The sequence below is a fragment of the Gopherus evgoodei genome, chromosome 1 (assembly GCF_007399415.2).
Source record: "Gopherus evgoodei ecotype Sinaloan lineage chromosome 1, rGopEvg1_v1.p, whole genome shotgun sequence".
In the NCBI taxonomy this organism is placed as follows: Eukaryota; Metazoa; Chordata; order Testudines; family Testudinidae; genus Gopherus; species Gopherus evgoodei.
Window position 1 is genome coordinate 271,537,158 of NC_044322.1, and position 22,311 is coordinate 271,559,468.

At 44.9% G+C, this 22,311-nt stretch overlaps 1 protein-coding gene across 5 annotated transcripts in view; it reads left to right on the forward strand.

Annotated features, from left to right (window-relative positions):
- Nucleotides 1-967: 967 nt before the first annotated feature.
- TNRC6B (trinucleotide repeat containing adaptor 6B) overlaps nucleotides 968-22,311 on the forward strand; it is a 258,765-nt gene continuing 237,421 nt past the window's right edge. For 4 of the 5 annotated variants that reach the window (XM_030546761.1, XM_030546819.1, XM_030546830.1 and 1 more), the window contains exon 1: nucleotides 968-1,148. The gene's annotated coding sequence lies outside the window, so the exon portion shown is untranslated. Of the gene's footprint in view, nucleotides 1,149-21,721; nucleotides 21,727-22,311 lie in introns of those variants that run through there. The other variant, XM_030546768.1, reaches the window with a different exon arrangement.

Genomic DNA, 22,311 nt, shown 5'->3' on the forward strand with positions numbered 1-22,311 from the left:
CAGTGGCGCATGACTATTGTCCAATCAGAGGCGCGGTTAGATGGTACCCAGGCTGTTAAATCATCAGTAGCTATGGTTGATGTGACCAATGGCATTGCTTGTTGTTCTCTAACAGCAGAACGTTGGTGGGTGGGGCACCCCTAATTACTTCCACCAATGGCTTGCGAGCTTCACTAAAACCGACACCTCCCGTGCCAAATAGCATTTCAATCCATCTGTCGCCTGCAGGGGGCGGTGCACCCGGGGGATAAATAGCATCGCAAACTGTGCGGGGGGTGGGTTGTTGCGTCTCTGTCGTTAACCAGTTGAAGGGTGGAGGCGGGGTGTCGCGGATCTGAATGTTTATAGCTGTGGCCCTAATAATAACCTGAACACCCGCCATAATCTCTCCCTCTTGCTGGGCCCACAGGTGGGCGTGTCTATAGTTGATTGACGTAGCTCTTCTAACCACTTGACATGGGTGAAGAGCCAAACGGCGCGGCACTCTGAGAACCGCGGGGGGGCGGGGCACTCTGGTTTGTGAGGGGCCCAATATTCACACCAATGGGTGGGAGAGACTAAAAATACAGCCCAATGAAGGGTGTGGAAGGGCTGGAGCAGTAGGCGTGAACTCTTCCAACGGGCTGGGGTTGTAGCCAATGGGAAGAAGGGAAGAGGCGTCTCCAGCCAATGAATTATGTGGAGGGGCATGTATCAACATATGACTGTCAGTGAATATAGCCAATAGGTGGGTAGCGAGTGACGACACTACCCAATTGAAGATGCGGGAAGGTGGGTATTGTTATGATAGGCAAGAGTTGTGGCTAATGGGCGGAGAGATCATCGAGGCAATACCCAATTAACAGTACGGAGGGTTGAAAGGGGCGAGGACGTGTATGATGGGCAGGGAATGAGGCCAATGGGCAGAGAGGTCGTCGCAACACTGTCCAGTGAACGGCGCGGGGGACGGCCCGGAGGCGTGTCTCAGTGTGTTTGGGTTCGTGCTCCTGGGGGGAGGGAGACGGCGGCGAGGAAAGTTTTTATTTTTATTTTGTTTTCAGTTTCTGGGGTTCGCGCTTCCCGGGCGGGTGAAGCGAGCGGGCGGGAAGAGCCGCCCCCGGCGCTGAGAAGAAGGGGGCTACGCGCACCACAGCGGCGGCTCCTCGGCGGTGAGTGCGGGACAGGGCCCCCCGGGCACAGACACTCGGCAGGGTCTCCGCTGGCCTCTTCCCTGCGCCTCTCTTCCCGCGGGCAGGCCCCGCCCCAGCACCCAGGGGCAGCGGGGGTCTGGGTGGAGACCGGCCCCGCCCGGTGCGATCCCCCGCCGCGCCAGGGCTCTCCCGGGGGCGGCTCCGCTGGGGACTGAGGCGCTGCCCTCTGCGTGCGCGGGGACAGGGGGCCGCTCGGGGGCGGGGGGTGTCTAGGCCGGGAGTTTAACTGGTGCCCGAGCCCCGCCCCCTGCGCAGGGAGGGGCAGCCCCGGGCTCCGCCTGGGGGAGGTGAAACAGGCCCGGAGCCCGCGGTCTCCTTCCCTCAGGGCGGGGGCCGCGCTGCCTCCCCGCGGCCGGATGGGGCCTGCAGCGCCGCTCTCGGCACAGCCCAGGCCGCCCGCAGCGGGGACTGGAGCAGAGCCACGCAGCCCGCGGGGGGCTGGAGTGTGACGTGCCCCAGGGAGCGACTAGGAGCCTCTGTGGGCGCTAATGCGAACAAGCCGCTAACAAACCTGTAGTGGTTGAAATTAGCCTGCTCCGCTGAGCGTGGATACACTCCCGAGGTTATTTTCATAGCACTGCAAACCACATTGGATTTAACATGCTAGTTAAAATGAATGTGTAGGCGGGAGGAGAGACCAAACGTAAGAGGTGTGTCCCAGGCTCAAAGCAGTTCCCAGAGCTGTTCGTTTCATAGGAAAATGTGAGAAGACAAATCGCTAGTGCCGCTTAACGCTGCCTGCAGGATGGTGCCCAGCAGATTCTCATGTGCCTGCTTTGTGATGCTCCATATGTTAATGATATATATTATATATGACTAAATAGGAATAGGACATAACTGAGGTCATCTAGATTTGTGAGGGTTTTTTTTTTTAATTGAACCCAGAGATAAGTGGTCATGCTGAGGCGCTGTATTTATATTCACAGTCAGACATGTGTAGTATGACCTCTTGGCTTTTTAAATGTAAAAGTATATTTTGTTTTTTAAACTTGGTTTTAATATGCAGACTATTTTCAGCAGTTTGTAGAAATCCATACTGCTTGCAAAGTATTTTCAGCTTCAAGTTTCTCTAGTCATCTATGTTTATATTTAAGAAAGGAATTTTATCTTTAATATAAACTCTTGTATGACTAGCTAAAAATCATGAGTATCTTGCCTTTGCGTCTAACTAGACTCTAGATTTTCGTGAAAGATGCTGCAAAAAATGGTAATAGTCTTTGATGGCTTGTATAGTCCCTTGGTTTTGAAGATCTGTATGACATTACAGTTGTAGACTAATGCACAAGAGCAGATGGGTGTATTCATGTACCTCAAAATAAGACAATCTGTTTAGCCCATAACAGTTTAATTAATTATAACATTGGGAGTTGGCTGGCCGTCTAGGGGTATAGGCCACAGTTCTAGTTAGTGCAACTTGTCAGCTGGTACAGTAAATGCTGTGAAGTAAGGTAATTCTGTGTGCAGCTGGCATGGTACTTCACAGTGTGGCTCTCTCACTGGAGCTAGGCTAACTGGAGAGGAGTTAATCACATAGTGATGACATAGCCTTACAGGCTTGCAACAGCAGTTTGGGAGGTCTCTTCCCTGCTGAAAAGGTCAACTGCCTTTTTTTTTAACAGCAAGGTGTAGTTAGTTATCTCTAGGCTTGGAGGGATTAGATTTTTTGGGGGGGAAATACCAGCTTTCTCATACACATGCAAACTGGCAAAAAATATTTTCCTCGATAATTGAAATTTAGATAGGCAAAGAAAAAAGTCTGCTTGAAAACTTACTAGAGTTCAATTTAAGAATATTTACTTTGTGTGTTTTGACATGATATTGACAATTTGTGTTTTAAGTTTATAAAGCTTTGGGTTTTTTTAATCTTGGCATCTACTGTAATTAAATCATTATTGTCTGATCCCCATATACTGTCCCAAATGTGTGAAACTTCAAATTGATAAAAATAAAAACAGAAATTATTAAAAAACTAAAATTGAATTCTGCCAAGCCTCATTATCTTGTTGTAAAGTTCTAGTGGAGGTAAGGTGCAAGCTATATAGCTAGGTGAGGTCAACATTATACTTCCCCCCCCTTCGCCTACCTACATTCCAGTAAAAACTACATAGCCTTCTCATCGCTAAGATTTTACAGCAAAATAGCTAATGGGTCTTAGTTAGCTTGTAAAAACACACCTTTTTCATCAGTGAAGGCATAGCCTTGATTTCTAGTATCCACATGAAGGTATTGATGGGAGGTCCAGAACTGGGAATCTTTTCAGACTCTGGCTGTTTGGTGTGCACAGTAAAAATTGGGAAATGTTACCTACAGAATAATCAGGCTCCTCAGCCACATATATTTCCATACTACAGCAGATATTTTTATATTGCTGCATATTATGGCAGAAAAATGTTAGCTTTCATTTTAAAAATTAAACCTTCAAAATATGAGCCAAAGTAATAGCTGAGTTTTCAGACAACCTGAAACAACAGTGAAGTGTGAACTTTCATTCACCTCTGTGGAATATAAACCCTTTAAATGTCAATGTTGTCTGCTTCACTGCTGATCACTCTAACAAAAACATCAAGCTAAAATGTTTGTCATTTTTGCATAGTGGCAGATGTTTGGGCTATAGTGGGCCAAGCTAGTTGCTATTAAGGGTTTCTGAGGTGTGGAACTAGGAATCAACCCCATTTTGCTTTCCAAAAGATGTTGAAAGAATTGAGGTCATTTTGCTAGTATCAGAATCATCAGTTACCTTATGGATAACAGAAATTAAAACAAACTTGCACTTCTTCTTGGGTTCCAAAAACCTCAGTTGTTCCCTATCCAGCTGTCAAAACCTCCAGTCTTCTCCCAATAATTCCTACACTGTTGTCAGTATAAAAATTTGCAGTGCATTTGAAAATTTAAAATTAGTGGCAGTATAAAATAAATTATACAAAACTCATGGGGGTGGGAGCGGACGTTGAGGCCAAGGGAGCCTTAGGGTGACAAAACTGCCTCACGCAGGAGGATTGGGAATACTTTGTTGTGCCAAAGATAGAAGCACAAAATAAGGGTAAGCCAAAAAAGGATGGCACACAATAGAAAGCTGCAATAAAATTAATTCAGATATTTAAAAAAAAAAAGGAACCTGTTTAAATATTTTTGTTCTAGTGAAATTAGAGTTGCTGTTCACATTTGTAAAAGAGTTGGGTTTGTAATTAAGTTGTGTCAAACCAAGCTCATAAAATAATCCTTTCACACTGGTCGTCTTCAATGTCTTTATAACAAAAAAAAAAAATCTAATTCTAATGAGGTTGTGGAGAGTATTTTAAATGGTGAGGGTTTGTTTACACAGTGGGGTAATGTGCACTAATGTGTTGCGTGTTAGTTGGTCTGTGTTGACCCTGCTGGTGTGCACTGAAGTTATCCCAGGCTACGTCTACACTACCCGCCATATTGGCGGGTAGCAATCGATTGCTCGGGGATCGATATATCGAGTCTCATCTAGACGAGCTATATCGATCCTCGAACGTGCTTATATCGATTCCTGAACTCCACCAATCCGAACGGAGTTGCGAAATCGACATGGGGAGCCGCGGACATCGATCCCGCGCCGTGAGGACGGTGAGTAATTTGATCTTAGATACTTCGACTTCAGCTACGTTATTCATGTAGCTGAAGTTGCGTATCTGAGATCGATTTTCCCCCGTAGTGTAGACCAGCCCCCAGAATGAAGCTGTGAGTCTGTTTTGGTAACAGTTCAGGTACTTCATTTTACAGTTCCTGTAGAACTTGTCTGTACACCTGAGCATGACGACTTATTGCTGTTTAAATTGTTTGTTTCATCACCACTTATACATCATTCTGATTGTACCTACTTCTTATTACCTGGTAAGTGTATATGTTGCCCTGATTTCTTCTGTAGTGAAGTCTGATGCAAAAAAATCATGTAACTTCTCTGCAGTGTCTTTTATCCTCAGTTGCTTGCTATACTCCCTAATAGATCAACAGATCAGTCAAGACTTCTGCAGGCTTTGTACTTCTGGTATTCTTTAAAAAACTTACAGCTAGTTTTGTCTGATATCTTAACTTTACTGTTTAGCATTTTCTCTACCTTTTTATTTTTGAGTTCAGAATCAATATCTCTATCTTTGTTTGTGGTGCACCAGCATGGTCCATCTTCTAAGAAGAATATTATAACAAATGCTGCGGGGCTAATGTGAAATATCTGACACCACCAAATGTCATTTTGTCCTAACGCTGGCTGTTTTTTAAAACCTCTAGATTTTAGAAAACGTTCTCCACCTTATGACAATTGTGAAGGTCACTTTTTATGCCTCAGTGGTCCATTGACATTCTTTTTTAATGATTATAGTATTGTTTTGAGAAATATTGGCATAGATTCCTGTCCCATGAGTATATTCTCATGGGACAGGAATCACAAGAAAATAAGCATTCTCGAGTTGTAATAAGGCTTCTAATAATAAAGACATGGAGTACAGGCTGTATTAATAAAACATATTTCCAGCGATTGTCCCACTGAAGGACAACGTGATATGTAATGGAGCCTACGGTTCAAGATCTTCTGGAAAGAACAATATCTGTTAAGACTTCTGGCTGCATTGCTGATACACTTAGCCAACCTAACCTGTATTGCCTTTCTTCTTTGTTCTTTTCCTCTCCAGAAATTAATAAAAAAAATCATTCTACAGTTCATCTCCTGGGCTCTGTGTGTGGCAGTGAACAAAATGAATACTGCTTTTTGCAGGATTTGACACTAAATCTTTTTGTTACAGCCCAACTAATAGAAATAGGGATGCTTTTAGTACTCTAGGCAGCTGTTACTGTCAAATGAAGCTGCCATTAGAGAGATTTCTGTTTAGGCCTTGACTGGTTGAGTAGAAGTCAGAAATCCTCTGATTTCTCCACTTGCTTCCATATCAATGTGTAATAAAAGGTGCTCTCCTGATATTAAAAAAATAAATAAATAACTTTTAGAAATGTCTGTTCTCTGTACCCTCTGGACAAATAGTGAAAACATTCTTAACTGTGAGATCCACAGAGCAGCAGATACACTTGCTTGCAAGCATTTGGTAGCTCATTCCATTTGTGAGGCAGTGGACATGTAATAAGAATATACAGCATTTAGACAATGCTTTGTGTTTTTAAAGCAATATACAAACATCAGTCTTCACATTAACCCTCTCGCAGTAGCATACTGAATGCAAGGATACTGCTAACTTTGTCCTATGGCATGGGCATTGTGGGAGAAGGTTCTGAAGCGTTTATGTTTTCATGAGTGCAGGGGTTGTAATCTCGTCTTGGATGAACTTTTTGTTTACAGTGTATTGATCTATGGAGATGACCTTTTACTAGTTTCACCAAGTCTATATGGATTACATTTCTGGGGATTGTCAGGCTCTGGAGTTCAGAAATCAAATAAACTAGGAAATACATTTAAATTATTTTGTATAGATGAGTAAAAATGTGATGGATTATTTATGCAAGATGTGGAAAGAAAACTTTTTTTTTCTGAGTGTATTTCATTGTTAAAATAAATAAACTTTATATATTTAAATGACTAGAACTAGAAACTGGAAAAAAAACACCTCTTAACCAATGAGACCCTTTTGTGCTACGGAAAAAGATATAATCAGATTAGAGAAGAGAAATGGAAGGTACTATAATGGAAGATGAATGCCATGAGAGTGTGTGGTCAGAATGAAAGTGTAAAGTATAAAGCAGTAGGCAGCAAGAGGTCAAAATACGTGCAAAGGATCAAAGGCCAAAAAGGCCATATAGTGGATCAGAGGATAAGAAGTCAAACTCAAAAATAAAGGGGTAATCGTTTATTTTTTAGGCAGCTTGACAGAGCATTAGGAGAGAGATGATACAATAATAGCACGTTGCTTGAAAAGGAAACTAAATAATTGAGTTATGAAATAAAGTAAGATTCACTTATTCTTTCATTTAAATTTACTTCTTAAAATTCCATCTCATAATTCCCCATAGTCAGCATTATTAAGAAGCACTGTAATGGAAAACAAACTGATAAGGTTTCTAGTAGAGTCCTGAACTGCTTGGAGGGTGAAGACTGATCTACTACTGAAGTCCTGATAATGAGAAATCGGTACCCTGATGCTAGTGGATCCAGCAGCACTCTACCAAAAAGATAATTCTTGTAGCCATAGAGAATTTCCTCCTCTGTCTAGCTGACAAATTCCAGGTTCTGCCTTCTGTCTTAATAGTCACACATAAGGAAACTCTTACTGAATGACTGTCTTCCTGTTTTTGCCTTACATAACTTATTTCTACTTCAAGACAGCCAGAACAGAATGCTCGTTAAGTCACCCTTCTAAGATCAGATACTATGTCCTGCAGTTCTGTGACTAACTTCCTTTGGAATTCAGTGTAGATTTAAACCTTTATGAGAGCAAGTAAGTAAAAGCATGTCTCTAAACCAGTTAAGTTAAACTGGCAGAAAACCCTATGTGGATGCTCTTGTTTTAAGAGCGGCTTATACTTATTTAGCTTGAACAATAAAATAAGAGCATCTGGGTAGGGATTTGTACCAGTTTAACTGAATTGGTTTAAAGACATGCCTTTAAACTGTGCATGTTTGTGTGTAGACAGGGCCTGAGTTTTATACAATGAGAACATGCTTGTCTAATGCACGTGTGTATGGACTCGGTACTATAAAACTTTTATTCTAAGCAAAACACTAATGCCTGGTCTAGGCACAAATATTTGGACTAGGACAACTAATTTGGTTAGGCATGTGATTTTTTTAAAAAAACCTAAGTATTATTTCTATTACCATAGTGCCTAGGAACCCTAGTCATGGACCTGCATCCCATTGTGCTACGTACTGTACAAACACAGAAATAAAAGACTGTTTTGCGCCAAGGTGTTTACAATCGAAGTATAAGATGAGAGAACAGCTGGATATAGACAGGCAGAGGAATACGTGGAAACGGTGAGATTGGCAAGCTTTTAGAACTATCTGCATCCCAATACTGATCCAACAAGTTAAATTTATTTGTTAGTTCCTTTGCTAGAAGGTGCCACCAATTGATAGGTGTAGTTGTGAAAAGTTCTTCCATAAGATTGTTCACTGTGTGTGTTTGAAAACCTTTTTAATTCATTTCTACCCTGGAATTGACCCTTTAACTTTTGCAAACAGTCTGCTTGCTCCTTCTGGAGAACCTTGGCATACCTTAGAGCACTCCTTATTTCTCCATGCAGCTTTCTGTAGAATCTGCTTCAGTACTCAGCAATTTGACATTTCTGTGATTTGGAAGCCTTCATAATGATACTCAACCCTATTGTTTGCAATAGAAAGAAAACATGGATTTACCTCTTTTAGCTGTACAGTGAAAACCTTATTTCAAATGGCTGGGTTCATGTTCATAAAACTGTGCCTTAATAAAGATAACATAGTAGGTAAAAACACTTACTAGCTATAGCAGTGTCTTGCACAGTCTTTATGAGCCTTTAGGGAAAATAGCGTAGCTTTGAACTTCTTCATCTGATTAAGTGCTGAAATTAGCCCTCTTTTTCTTCACTCCCAAGTGAATTCAGGTGTGCCATTGTCTCCATCAGGGTATCAAAGTCCATGACAGAAGCTGGCTCCTATACCCTGAAGAGAAATGAGCCTGTAGAAAGCAAGCAGCTTCCAACCAAGATACATACATTTGCAGTAACTGCCAAAGATCATGCAAATCTTGGATTGGACTATTCAGTCACATGAGACATTGCAAACTATCAGTCTCTTGCAGATGAAAGGATGCCAACACAAGTGACTTCAGTTGCTTAAATTCAAGAATGCCCTGTAAAATTATTTCTAATAAGGTAGCATAATTCAGGCTCCATTTTTGTCATGGATTCTGTGACCTCCGTGACTTCTGCAGTAGCCCATATGGCTAGCCTGGGAGCTGCCTGAGTAGCTTGGGCAGTCCCTGGGACAGTTGCACTGGATGCTCTTGGGGCAGTCTCGGGGCTTCCTGACCCCCCGCTGCGGGAGTTTGGGGGGGGCTGGGGATTGGGGTGCAGTGCTTGCCTCGGGGGGGAGTTCCCCAGAATGGCAACAGGAAGTCCTCTCCCTCAGCTCCTAGCTCCATATGATTCCTCAGCCCGCAGGTACCACCCCTGCAGCTGCTATTGGCCGCTGTTCTCAGCCAATGGGAGCTGCAGAACCGGTGCTTGGAGCGGAGGCAGCATATGGAGTTAGGAGCTGGAGGTCACCACTTCCCAGGTGTCAGGTAGGGAACCTGCCCCAGCCCTCCCAACCTCTCTCCTCCCCCACCCCCCTAGCACCTGCAATGCCCCCCTGGGTCTCCCCCCCCGAGCACCTGTGGCGCCCCTGGACCTGCCCCTCTCCCCAGTGTTTTAGTCAGGGGTATATAGTAAAAGTCATGGACAGGTCACAGGCTGTGAATTTTTGTTTACTGCCCATGACCTGTCCATGACTTACTAAAAATACTGTACCTGTGACTAAAACATAGCCTTAGCCATAATATGTCTCACATGAGATAGTAGCTTCAGGATATTGCCACCTACTCTTTTTTTTTTTAAATAGTTTTACATTTATTTTACTTTGTAACCTGTCTGAGGGCTTGTCTACACGATAGATTTTTTGTTCTTTTTCTTTGCAGTTATAATGATACAGTTAAACTACTGCAGTTATTTGGGTGTAACTCTCCTGTGTGGACATGCTTATTCCAGAATAAGAGTGGCTTTTTCCAGTTTAGTTTAAATCACTTCCAAAATGACACAAGTTAACTGGAAAAAGGCACTGTTATCCCAAAATAAGTGTGTCCACATGAGGAGTTATATGTAGCAACTTAAATTCACAACCTTTCCTGTATAGACAAGCCATTTGTCGGAAAATAAAATTCTCCATCAGTTTTGTCTTTTTCCATTTATAGTAAATGCTTAATTTTCCATTTGTTTCTTATGGAGCCTGAAATTATGACTTTTGTTAGTTCTTTGATAATGATCCTATAGCATTTCCACATGTCTCCTGGTGGATCCATAAGGTCATTATTTCCATTTCTGATAATTCACCATTCTGGAGAGAAGATGTTGCAACTGAACATTTTAAAAAGTCCCAGTCAAAGCTTGATGATAAATTGTAAGTCTGGAGTTTTGGATGCAGTATTCCAGCTGTTAGCATGTATCCCTTAGTGTCAAATTATCCTTGCTTGACTGTGTCTGAAATCTCATTGTTGTCATTAAAAAACAAAAACAAAAAAAAACCCAAACCAACCAAACAACAAAATAGAGAGCATGCAACAAATGTCTTCACAATCATACTACTACAAACATGTCATGAGGTTTTTAGATAAAATACAAGCTGGGGTGATAAAATTAACCATATAACAGAGTAAACAAAAAGAAGTCTGAAAACATAAACCTCTCCTGCTGCCATTGGCATAAGCATGGAAACCTTATACTGAGGTTTAATGCAGATTAGGACAAAGGATCTTTTATGATGTATGTCAAGTATCCATTTTTTATTACCTTTTCAAGATTCACCTAAAAAACATATCTCCAAAGAAGAGTACAGATGTACACAATAGACAGCAATGCTTTGTTTAATGTATATTTACATGGTAGACTGTAATGGCTCATTCACTAGAGAAATGTCTTTTAAAACAGATTAAAAGGACTTGGAAGCTAGCCATGAAAGGCATTCTCAATGATTTTAGGAATATTTACTTGATTAAAACATAACTAAGTTTATTACAGATCTATTTTGATAATCATTATGCAGCGTGTCTGCTTTTGGATAGATATGTAGAAAGTATCAATATTATATGCATAAAGTGATTTCTTTATGTATTGCATTTTCTTTTTTGTTTTTTTTTTTTATGTGCATGTGTGCATGTCTTTTCCTTGTCTGCTGTTTGGTCAAAAGATAGGCATGGTGCCAAATGTGCTCGCTGGCAATTAAAAATGTAGGGGTGTGTGTGTGTGTGTGTGTGTGTGTGTGGAGGATGGGAGTGAAAGAAGTATCTGACAGTACCTGTGAGAGATCATGTATCAAGGCAGATGTGAATTGCCACTGGAGTCACAAATATAGATGAAGAAAATTGTTGTGGTTCAAATCCTAGCTGCATTGGAGAATTCTGGTTCTTTAATGAAGGTAGCTCTTCCTTTGCTATCTTCCCCATCATTACCCTCTCAATATTAGGTCCATGTGTTTTTGTTGTGATTTTTAAATAGGTGAGAATTCAAGCTACATTTAAGAACAATACCAGATGTTTGTATAACATTACATAAGCCCTCGAGAACAGGATGTGGTGCTAGGGTTTAAAAATTAAATTTAGAAAACAACCCCAAATGCTTCGTTTAGGAATCACATGTTTTTTTTGGGCCATTTCTTAAGCTGCTCATCCACCTTCTGCAGATGTTGCAACTGCCCTTATCCTGGCACATTGCTATTGTATTTTCAGAAGTGTGTTTTTTTAAAGTAGGAGTAAAGAATCTCTTTATAAGAGGGGTAGCCGCGTTAGTCTGGATCTGTAAAAAGCGACAGAGTCCTGTGGCACCTTATAGACTAACAGATGTATTGGAGCGTAAGCTTTCATGGGTGAATACCCTCTGAATCTCTTTATGTATTTCACTAGGTGATGTTCATTTTTTTGAATGAGACTTGAGTAGAAATTTGTGCTACAAATCCAATCTTGCTCATCCATATATCAGAAAAAGATTTCCTGTGGTGCTGGTTGATAACTACTAACAAGAATTTTTTTTAAAGAAGCTTAAATAAAAGTTCAGCTTAATATAGTAGACTGATTTGGAAGGAAAAAATGTGTACGTTTGGTGAGGAAAAAAAAGTACTAAATTTCCTAATGTTCTAGCTTCCACCATTTAGAAAATACTGGCAAAAATTATTTTTTTCTGTTGTATTAACTGTATACTGGAGCCTAAAACAGTATTGCCAACTCAAAATGTTAAAATGTTTGATTCTTATTTGCCTTCTTGTTTTCCAGCATTGAGTGTACCCTTCCTTTGAATATTAAATCTTTCCTTGCTCTCATAATTGCAGAGAACCTTCTTTTTTTCTTTTAATGAAAGCTGAGATTCTCAGGCCATAGCATGATTCTAGCAGCTGGCATTTAAGAAAAACACAACACATTGCAATGCTTGTGATACTATCTAGCAAGTTGGCAACACGGCAAAATATTCCATATTTTGGTTTACCTGGCATATGTTCTAGTCTGACATAGCTAGCTATTGCCATTGGCTGTTTGTGGCTGCCTCCTTTTGTGAACAGGGTTTGAAGAGGCTGATGGAGATAAAAATACTCTTCATTCTTCTTTGGCGACTCCTTTCTTATTCATCTTCCCCAGTTAGCTGGTGCCCCCCATGGTCCTTTCCCACCTCTTTGTTGGCTGCCTGATTCCTCGCTTACACCTCCACCTTGGAAGCAGCCAGCAGCAGGTCCAGCTCCTAGGCAGAGGTGTGCAAGCGGCTCCATGCAGTTCTTGCCCGCAGGCACTGCTTCCCCCCTCCTCCAGCTGCCATTGGCTGGGAACCAGCCAATGGGAGTGCGGAGCCGGTACTCGGGGTGGAGGCAGTGTGCGGAGCTCTATGTCCCCCCTGCCTAGGAGTTGGACTTGCTGCTGACCACTTCTGGGGCACAGCGCGGTGTAGGAACAAGTAGTAACTAATCTTCTTTAGCTGGGCAGCACCGCCGGTGGGACTTTTAACAGCCCGGTCAAAAGTGCTGACCAGAGCCGCCGCAAGCAGTGCCTTATATTCCATGACCCAGTACTGGGTTGTGACCTACAATTTGAAAACCACTGCCCTAAGGCATGAATCAAATGACATAATAGATCTTGTCTGTCTCTAAATTCTGTGTTGGTAAGCATACTAGCTGAACGTGTTTCACTAATATTTTAATAGTTAACCTTAGTTAACAAATAGTTAACCTTGTCAGTGTCTAAATTGTGAATACCTCACTTAGATGAATGAGGCGGATTAAAAAAAATTAGGACTATTTAGAGGTGATTTATAGGAGGGGAGATAACAGGTATGTAACACCCTCTCTGCTGTAAGGAAATTTACACTGATGTAATTAAGTTTGTGCAAACCTCCAACATAGAAATGCTGCACCAGCGCAAAGTTGAGTGTGTTTAATTTGGTATGTTACTAGATTGAGGCCTGGGCTAAACACAAAGTTGCATCAGTTTAATTAAAAGGTGTGATCTTGCACCACTTTAGTTAAAACAGTTGGTGCATGAACACTCTTGCATCATTTGTTAAACCAACTAAGTCAAGTCTAACTTTCTCCTGTTTAAACTGATGTAAGCAGGGTAGAGCAATTTAAGTCCAGATGACTAAAATAATGGTTTGAAAGACTTGATTCTTAAACAGTGTTGAGTCTTGGTAAAACTATCTCATCTTTAGATTACAATTCATAATGAACAAAGGCCAGCGTTTTCAAAAGTGACCAGCAGTTTTGAGTGTCTCAGTTTTCGGGATCCAATTCTAGATACCTTAAAGGGGCCTGATTTTTCACAAAGTGCTTAGCACCCTGTCGCGGGATGTCGGGTCACGTAAGGTTAGCTGGAAAAGCGAAGGCAATTCTGCAGTCAGTCAGGTCCTATGCCGAGGACCCTTCCTGTAACATGGGATAGTATTACTTAGTGATTAGAGTCAGGGAACGGTCCTTCCCATCAGGGCAGCGTGGCCCAATGGCCAGAGTCAGGGAAGTAGCCCACCTCTGAGATTGCACAGCCAGTTGACCTGTTGGGGGAATAGGGTGCCACTCAGGGGCATGTGGTGCTCTGGGTAGTGGGACTGGTGGTGGTGCTCACCACTGAGTCAGCGGGGATCCTCCCAAAACACGCTGACCAGTCTCTCGGTTCACTCACCAGTGAAGAGTTCAAATCCCCTGGGCTGCTTCTTACCCTTTACTCCTCGTTGAAACTCTCCAGGTCTCTGGGGTCCTCAAATGGCCGGGCTTCCACCGGTGCTGTCCTTTCTCTGGGCTCATCTGGCAGCCTGGAGTCTCAAGTCAGGAATTCTGTGAGCCATAGTTGTGGTTTGTAGCAACGCCCTGCAGGGAGCTTGCAGCCTGCATCCTTCCCTGTCAGCAGCCTTCCCAGACTGAGCTGCTGGGCTGATACCTTTTATATGCTGCTTCCAGGCTGAGCATGCTCAGTGGGGTCAGAGTGGCAGAATTAACCCTTTTGGTGCTAGTGCGGGGTAGGTATGCCCCATCACACACCCCTAGCGGGGGTCCGCCCCCACTGTCGTCCTCTCCTGCCTAGGAGAAAAAGTCTACGTTAGCATTGACCCTACTTGGGCGGTGTAATACGCTGAACTCAAAGGGTTGGAGGGCGAAGTACCATCTTATAATCCCAAGTTTGAATCCTTCATGATGTTGATCCATTGTAGGGGTGCATGGTCTGTAGTAAGACAAAAGGGGCTCCCCAGTAGGCAATACTGTAGAATCTCTATCACCCATTTTACTGCTGGAGCTTCCTTTTCAATGGTGGACTACTTGACTTCTCAGGGAAATAGCTTCCAGCTTAGGTACAGCATGAGGTGTTCCTCTCCCTTTTTCATTCCTGTGATAGCATGGCCCCATACCCCACTTCTGAGGCGTCAGTTTGTAAAATAAAGGGTTTTGAGAAGTCTTGTTGGAACAGGATGGGTTCCAGGGTGAGTCGCTCTTTCAAGGTCCGGAAGGCCCTTTCACATCCTCTGACCACTGGACGGTCCATGGCTGCGGGTTCTTTGTGAGGTCAAAGAAGGGGGTGGCTATTGTGGCAAAATCTGGCATGAAGCATCTGTAGTATCTACCCAAGCCCAGGAACTGTCTTACCTTCCATTTTGTTGTAGGGGTGGGGTAGACACTCAGGGCCTGTACCTTGTCTGTCAGGGGATGGAGTTCGCCTATCGCTGCCATGTAGATCATTTCTTTCCACCTGAGGTGACACTTGGCGGGATTTGCTGTGAGTCCTATTTCCTTCAGGGCCTGTAGGACCACGGCGAGATGTTGTAGGTGTTCCTTCCAATTTGTGCTGTAGACCACAATATTGTCAATATAAGCTGCTGCATGCTGGTGGTGTGACTGCAACAGTTGATCCATCAATTGCTGGGATATAGCCATGGCCCCATGTAATCCAAAGGGCATGGTGATGAAATGGTATAGGCCGAATGCTGTAGGGAAGGCTGTCTTCTCCTGGGAAGTCAGGGTCAGGAGAATTTGCCAGTATCCCTTGGTCAAATCTAGTGTTGATAGAAACGTAGCACTACCCAGCTGTTCCAGCAGTTCATCCACCCATGGCATTGGGTAGGCATCAAAGTGGGAAATGGCATTGACCCCCCCCAAAGTGTTTACATAACCTTACAGATCCATCGGGCTTTGGGACCAGGACTATGGGGCTTCTCCATTCACTCTGGGATTCTTCCACTACTCCCAGGGCAAGCATCACCAAATTCTTTCTGGACCACTTCCCACATTTTCCAGGGAAGTGGGCGATGTTGGTTGCAGACCTTTTGTCCGGGAATGGTGTCTGTGTGGTGGCTGGTAATACTCATTCATCCTGGATGAGACGATAAAACGGGGGAAGTCTTGGACCAGCTGCTGTAGGCTTATTTGTTGCTCTGGGCTCAAATCCTGCCCCAATGTGATTGGTGTTATGTTGGGGGCTCCATTGGCTACTGGTCCGAATTCGGGGCCTGAAAGGGTAGGGGGTGATCAGTAGGCCTTCCCAGGCCTTCAGGAGGTTCACATGGTAGATCCATAGGTTTTTTCATTGCCCAGGGAGAATGACCTCATAATCCACCGGTCCCACCTGTCGAACAGTCTCAAATGGCCCCTGCCATTTGGTGAGTAGTTTGATTCTGACAATGGCAACAGGCCCAAGATCCTATCTTCGGCCTCAAAGATCCACATCTTGGCCCCTGATTGTATTGGCGATCCTGGGTCTGCTGGGCCTGGAGTAGGTTCTCCCAGGTGAACTCCCCAAGCTTCTGGAGATGTTCCCTCAGTTGCAGGATGTATGGAACTGACCCTGTGACCCTCGACTCTTGTTACTCCCAGGTCTCTTGGAGCAGGTCTAGGATCCCCCTCGGCTGCATCTCATAAAGGAGCTCAAACGGGGAGAATTCTGTCAAGGCCTGGGGGACTTCACCCACTCCAAATGGCAGTGAGGGGAGAAGCTTGTCCCAGTGTTGTGGGTTGTCATCCACGAATTTCCTAAGCATGATTTTTAGGGTTCTGTTAAATTTTTCTACTGGGCTGTTGGTCTGTGGATGGTATACCAATGTCTTGAGAGCGTGGATGTTTAATAGCTATATAACTCGGCCATCAGTTTGGAGGATACATTTGTCCCTGGTCTGTCAATATTTCTCAAGGTATCTTGACCCTGGCAAAAATTTTAAGAAGCTCTGTGGCTATGACGGGCTGTGGTGACCTGTAGCGGGACAGCCTCCAGGTAGCGGATCATGTAGTTGACTACCACTAAAAGATACTGACACCTGGGTGTGTTCTTCTCCAAGGGTCCCACTAGGTCTAGGCCGATCTGTTCAAAGGGTATCCCCTCGACTGGGAGTGGGATCAGAGGCACCCACTGTACTCTCTTTGGGCTGGAGCACTGGCATTCCGGGCACGAAATACAGTAGTCCTGCACCTACTGGTGTATGCCAGGCCAGAAGAACCTCAGTGCTACATGTTGCAGGGTTTTCTCTTGCTCCAAGTGGCCAGCCCAGGGCACCGCATGGGCCAACTGTAACAACTTGCAACAGAACCTCTTGGGAACCTGCAGTTGGCGGAGTTCCTCTCCAGTTTGTGGCACTTGGGTCATCCGGTAGAGGTGATCATTGTGGACCTCGAAGTATGGTCCCTGGGGTTGTCTTGGGCCAATTTCCACCTGGCCTCTGGCATCCTGAACTTCTTCCCAGGCTTGGCTCAAGGTCAGGTCTTCCCTCTGTTCCTGTAGGAAATCTCCATGTTGGGGCTAGGCCCACCCGGCACTCTTCCTCATGTTGGCCTATCTCCAGGTGCACCTTGGCAGTGGGGTATATAGGTGTCACTTCAGATCTAGGGTGTCCACCAGGCTGGCCCGGACTGGCATCTGGCTGCAGCCGGAGTCAATGAGGGCAGTTACTGGGGTACTGTCTACCCGCCTGAGCACAAAGAATTTGGTGGGGCCCTTTCTCCAAGGCAGTGTTCCGCTGTCCACACCTCGCCGTAGGCACAGTCCATGAACAAGCAATCCCGCCAAAATTGCCCCTGTTGTCCACATTCATAGCAGCACTGTTTGGGTACTTCAGCCTGCAAGTCATGTCCTGCAGTCCCCAATGCACCCGCAGAGTTCTGTCAACTCTCAGGGTTAAGTGTGCCACCTGACTCCTGCCGGTGTTCTGTGGGGGATCCTGGTACACTGGGTTTACTCTGAGATCTCCCCATCTCCGGCCTAAGTTGTTGGGCCTCCGGGTTCCAGCTTAGTCCAGCCAGTCCTTCTGGTTTGGGGGGTTGTTGTTTGGGTCCTTCAGCGGCCAGGCAATCCTCCATCAAAGAGACTCTTCATTGAGGGTCTCCAGCTGGTGGCACTACACCCACTCCTTTACCCCTGCCTGGAAGATCTGCGTAAATTGTTCCAAAGCTACGGCCTCTGCCACCTGGGGCCTGGTTAAATTATCCGGATTCAGCCATCTCCAGCAGTAGTCCCGCATGCATTGGGCCACTGCTCATGGTCAAGCTTCTGACGGGTACCATTCTTTACAAAGTCGCAGCCGATAGGTCTCCGGGCTAATGCCGGTATGGGCTAATGTGGTGGGTTTCATAAGGGCGTAGTCCAAGGCCTCATGTGGAGCCAGGTTGCGGTAGCTGGTTTGTTTCTGGCCAGTCAAATATGGGTCCAGTAGTGTGGCCTAGTGTTCTGGAGGCCAACGGGTGGCCATAGCGACCCTTTCAAAAGTGACAAGTAATGTCTTGGAGTCATCACTGGGCCCCATATTGATGAGGTGCACCAGTAGTCCTGCCAGGGCGTCCCCCGGCCCTGCTCCTCTGGGGACAGGCCTTGCCGGTCCTGACAGTTGCAACAGCATTGCCACCTGCTGAACCAGGCGTTCCTGTTGGGTCAGGTGCTGGGCCACCAACTCTCGAAGCAGCTGCTGTTGTTGCTCCTGATGCTGGATCATCTGCAGCTGACGTTGATTGGCACGCTGCTGTATCAGCTGAACCTGATGTTGTTGCTGCTCCACCGCCTGATGCTGCTGGCTTTCCAATATCCACTTAAGGAGCTTCTCGGTAACCATGTTGGGTTGTTACAGGGATTCCGCCATCTAATTCCTCTTGTCTGGACCGCTCAACAAGTCCTGGTCAATGACCGCATTCTCCACCAAGTTGTCGCAGGGTCGGTACGCCCTGTCATTGAGTGTCGGATCACGTAGGGTTAGATGGAAGGGTGGAGACAATTCTGCAATTGATCAGGTCCTATGCCGAGGACCCTTACTGTAACATGGCATAGTATTATTTAGTGACTAGAGTCAGGGAGCAGCCCTTCCCATCAGAGCAGCATGGCCCAATGGCCAGAGTCAGGGAAGTAGCCTACCTTTGTGAGATTACACAGCCGGTTGGCCCATTGAGGGAGTGGGGTGCCACTCAGGGGTGTGATGCCCTAGGTAAGGGGACTCGGGTCTTCCCTGCTCCTCTGAGCTCAAGCCCCAGCCCAGGGCCCTGGTGGTGGTGCGGGTGCTCACCACTGGGTCAGTGGGGATCCTCCCATAATATGCTGACCAGTCCCCCTAGTTTACTCACTAGCAAAGAGTTTGAGTCCCCTGGGTTGCTTCTTTCCCTTTTCCCCCTTGTTGAAACTCCCCTGATCTCTGGGTTCCTCAAATGGCCAGCCTCCCACCAGTGCCGTCCTTTCTCCGGGTTCGTCAAGCAACCTGGAGTCTCCAGTGGGGAACTCCATGAGCCATAGTCCTGTAGTTGGGGTTTGTAGCAACTCCTTGTAGGTAACTTGTAGCCTGCAGCGTTCCCAAACTGAGTTGAGCTGCTACCTTTTTTATGCTGCCTACAGGCTGAGCATGCCCAGCAGGGTCAGAGGGGTGGAACTTCCTTAGCCTGCAGAGCAGAGTTAACCCTTTCCGGGCTGGTGCAAGGGAGGTGTGTCTCGTCACACACCCACCCTCTGAAAATCCTGACCTCTTTTAAAATGTCTCAGTGTAAGTACCCAGAATTTAAGCACTTGAAATAACTATTCACTTTTGAATATCTTGGCCTAAATTACAAATACTGGGGATTTTAAAATGCCACTACTGGTATTTGAATTTTACAAAACTGCTGCATGAAAAACACTGAATATTAAGGCCCTGATTCTGCAAACATTTAAGCAGATATGAAACTGTACACACACAAATAATTCCTTCAGTGGGACTACTCGTGCTTAAAGTTAAGTATATGCATCAATGCTTGCAGTTTTAAAGGCCAAAATTGTGTTTTTATTTAAAACTTTTCTCTCAGTGCCACAGTCTGTCACTTCAAAACAAACTTGAGTTTGTGTTAACAAGGAAAGCTATTTAGATGTTTAGTACATTATAATTTCACAATAACTTGTTAAGCAGTCCAAACTTTTTAAAAATAGAATCCTAAGGTTAGGCTCCTAAACCCATATTTAAGCACCTAAATGACTTAAGACTGTAAGTCCCATTAATATCAAAGTGGTAATCTTGAAAGAGGATCATAGCTTCGGCAACATTTTCTGCTTTCTTGACTAATGGAAATTCAGAGTATAGGATGCTGGTTGCAAATATAATGTGCTTTTTATCAGTTTGTTTGCACAGTAAGGGTATTGATGAGGCCCTGGAATTACCTTGCTCAGAATAGATGAGTATTTTAAGTAGGAAACTTCTTAGTTTAAAAAAAGTGTGTAAAATCTGATATTCCGTTAATAATTAGGAAACTAGTTAGAGAAAAGACTACAAAAACCTCCATCCACTTTTGCAATTTTTGGTTATAAAATTAGTAGAAAGTAAAGAATTAGGAACATATAAAAAAAATCTGAATTAAATAAAAATGTAAAAAGTCATTATCTCTGTCCACTCTGGTGGATGTAAGTGTGTTCTCTCACACAGTTACAGTGAAGGGGAATTGTTGCACCGTTCAGTTAAACGTCTTGTTATAGACAAGCCCTAAGTTGCACTTACATAAACCGTGCCTTGTACTGGCATAGTGAATATACATTAGGAGTTTGCACTGGTGTAGTGTCATCAATGAAGTTATGCCAGTATGAATTTTCTTAATGTAGACCAAAAATAATGGATAATTCAAAAGACAGTAAATTGGGTGCTCCTGTTCTTATGGCTTTTGTGGAATGGCTTTTGTGTTAGTTAGCAAGGAAAGTTTTATTTAGATTTAGGGAATGACTAAAGAAATTGAAAGGCAGTACATTAAATTTGATCATATTTAAATGACTTCAGTAGTGCATGCTTTAAATAGCACTTCCAGAATTAAAAGAAAAACTTCTTTAAAATATTTTTCTTCTTCTTCCCTGTTGATGTTTAGAAGAGTATTTTGAATGAGACCTAAAGTAGCACCATTAAACATGTGCAGGCAAACCCTGCCCCTCCCCCTTCCTCTGTGCATGTGCCTGTTTGCTGCCTTATTGGTTTCAGCTTTGTGACTGCTGTTACTGATAAACACCCTCTTACAGGAGGGTTTGATGGCTATGACTTCAGCTCACAAACAATCCACCAATCTTGAATTGCATCCCAGGATAAGCATGTTAATTGGATGTTTCTGCTAAAATGATCAGCAGTGAAATAGTTAATAATGTTGATGTTTATATTCTTATCTTTAAGTTTCAGGCTTAAAAATCTGCCAAGGGGGCGGGGATGGGCTTCTGTCTTTATTTTTGCTGCTTTATGATGTATACAGAAGGCCTGAATGGTGTGAGGATTTTTGCTTATTATTTTTAATATTAAAAATTCAAGTCCTCTCTTTAGCGTGAAAGATTCTCTGACCTTGTCTACTCCTTGCCCTAAATCTTGCAAAGCTTTTCCATTGCTTCTAACATCAGTTTTGCTCCATTAGTGCTAGTAGTGTTAGGATCTGTAGTATAAATGGACTGTTAACATTTTAGGCACTTTGATTAGACCTGCATCAAGTAGAGTTAGCTGACTGTGTGTGTAAAATGCTGGTGGTAGCTGATGTGGCTAGGGTGACCAGATCGCAAGAGTGAAATATCAGGACACCTTGGGCGAGCGGTGGTGGGGGCAGGAGAGAGACCCACAGCTGCCCAGCACCCCACACAGAATGCCCCCACTCGCTAGTTTTGCAGTACACAGATTTCTCCTCCCTTTCTCCCAGTGCCCTTCCCTACAGCCCCACCACCACAACTAAACAATGCCCCACACAGATCCCCACTGTCTGGTTCCCTGACACACACAGATCTCCCCCACTGCCCAGCACCCCAAAACACACAAACCTCCCTTACAGCCCAGCACCCAACACACACCTCTCAGACGCTCACTCCATCACACTCTGCCCCCTTCCCTGGCCACATTCACCAGCCGTGCTGAGAGGTTTCTGGCTCCTAGGGTTATAGCGGCGGGGGGAGGGGGGGGGTCTCCAGATGCTGCACCTGCCACAAGCGCGAGCTCTGTGGCTCTCATTGGCCGGGAAAATCGCCAGTGGGAGCTGACGGAGCCACAGAGCGGAGCTTGCAGGTGGGAGCAGCCTGCAGAGCCCCCGCCAACCCTAAGTGCCAGAGGGACCTGCCGGGGATGGGCGGGTCCTGGCGGTGCCTACCTGGGGCAGCTGCTCCCGGGAAGGATCTGGCAGGTCCCTCTGGCTTCTAGCATCAGGGGCAGGCGAGGGGTCTCCACGTGCTGTGCCTGCCACAAGTGCAAGCTCTGTGGCTCCTATTGGCTGGGAAAAGTACCAGTGGGAGCTGCCGGAGCCATGGAGCAGGGCTTGCAGGCGCCAGCAGACTGCAGAGAGCCCCCTGCCCCCCCCCACCCTGACCCTAAAACCCGGAGGGACCTGCGGGAGGCGAGGTGGGGAGTCCCGGCGGTGCTTACCTGGGAAGGCTCCTGGGAAGCATCTGGCGGGTCTCTCTAGCTCCTAGGGTAGTGTTGGCTCAGGTGGGGGCAGAGGGCTCTCTGCCCACTGCTGGCACCTGCA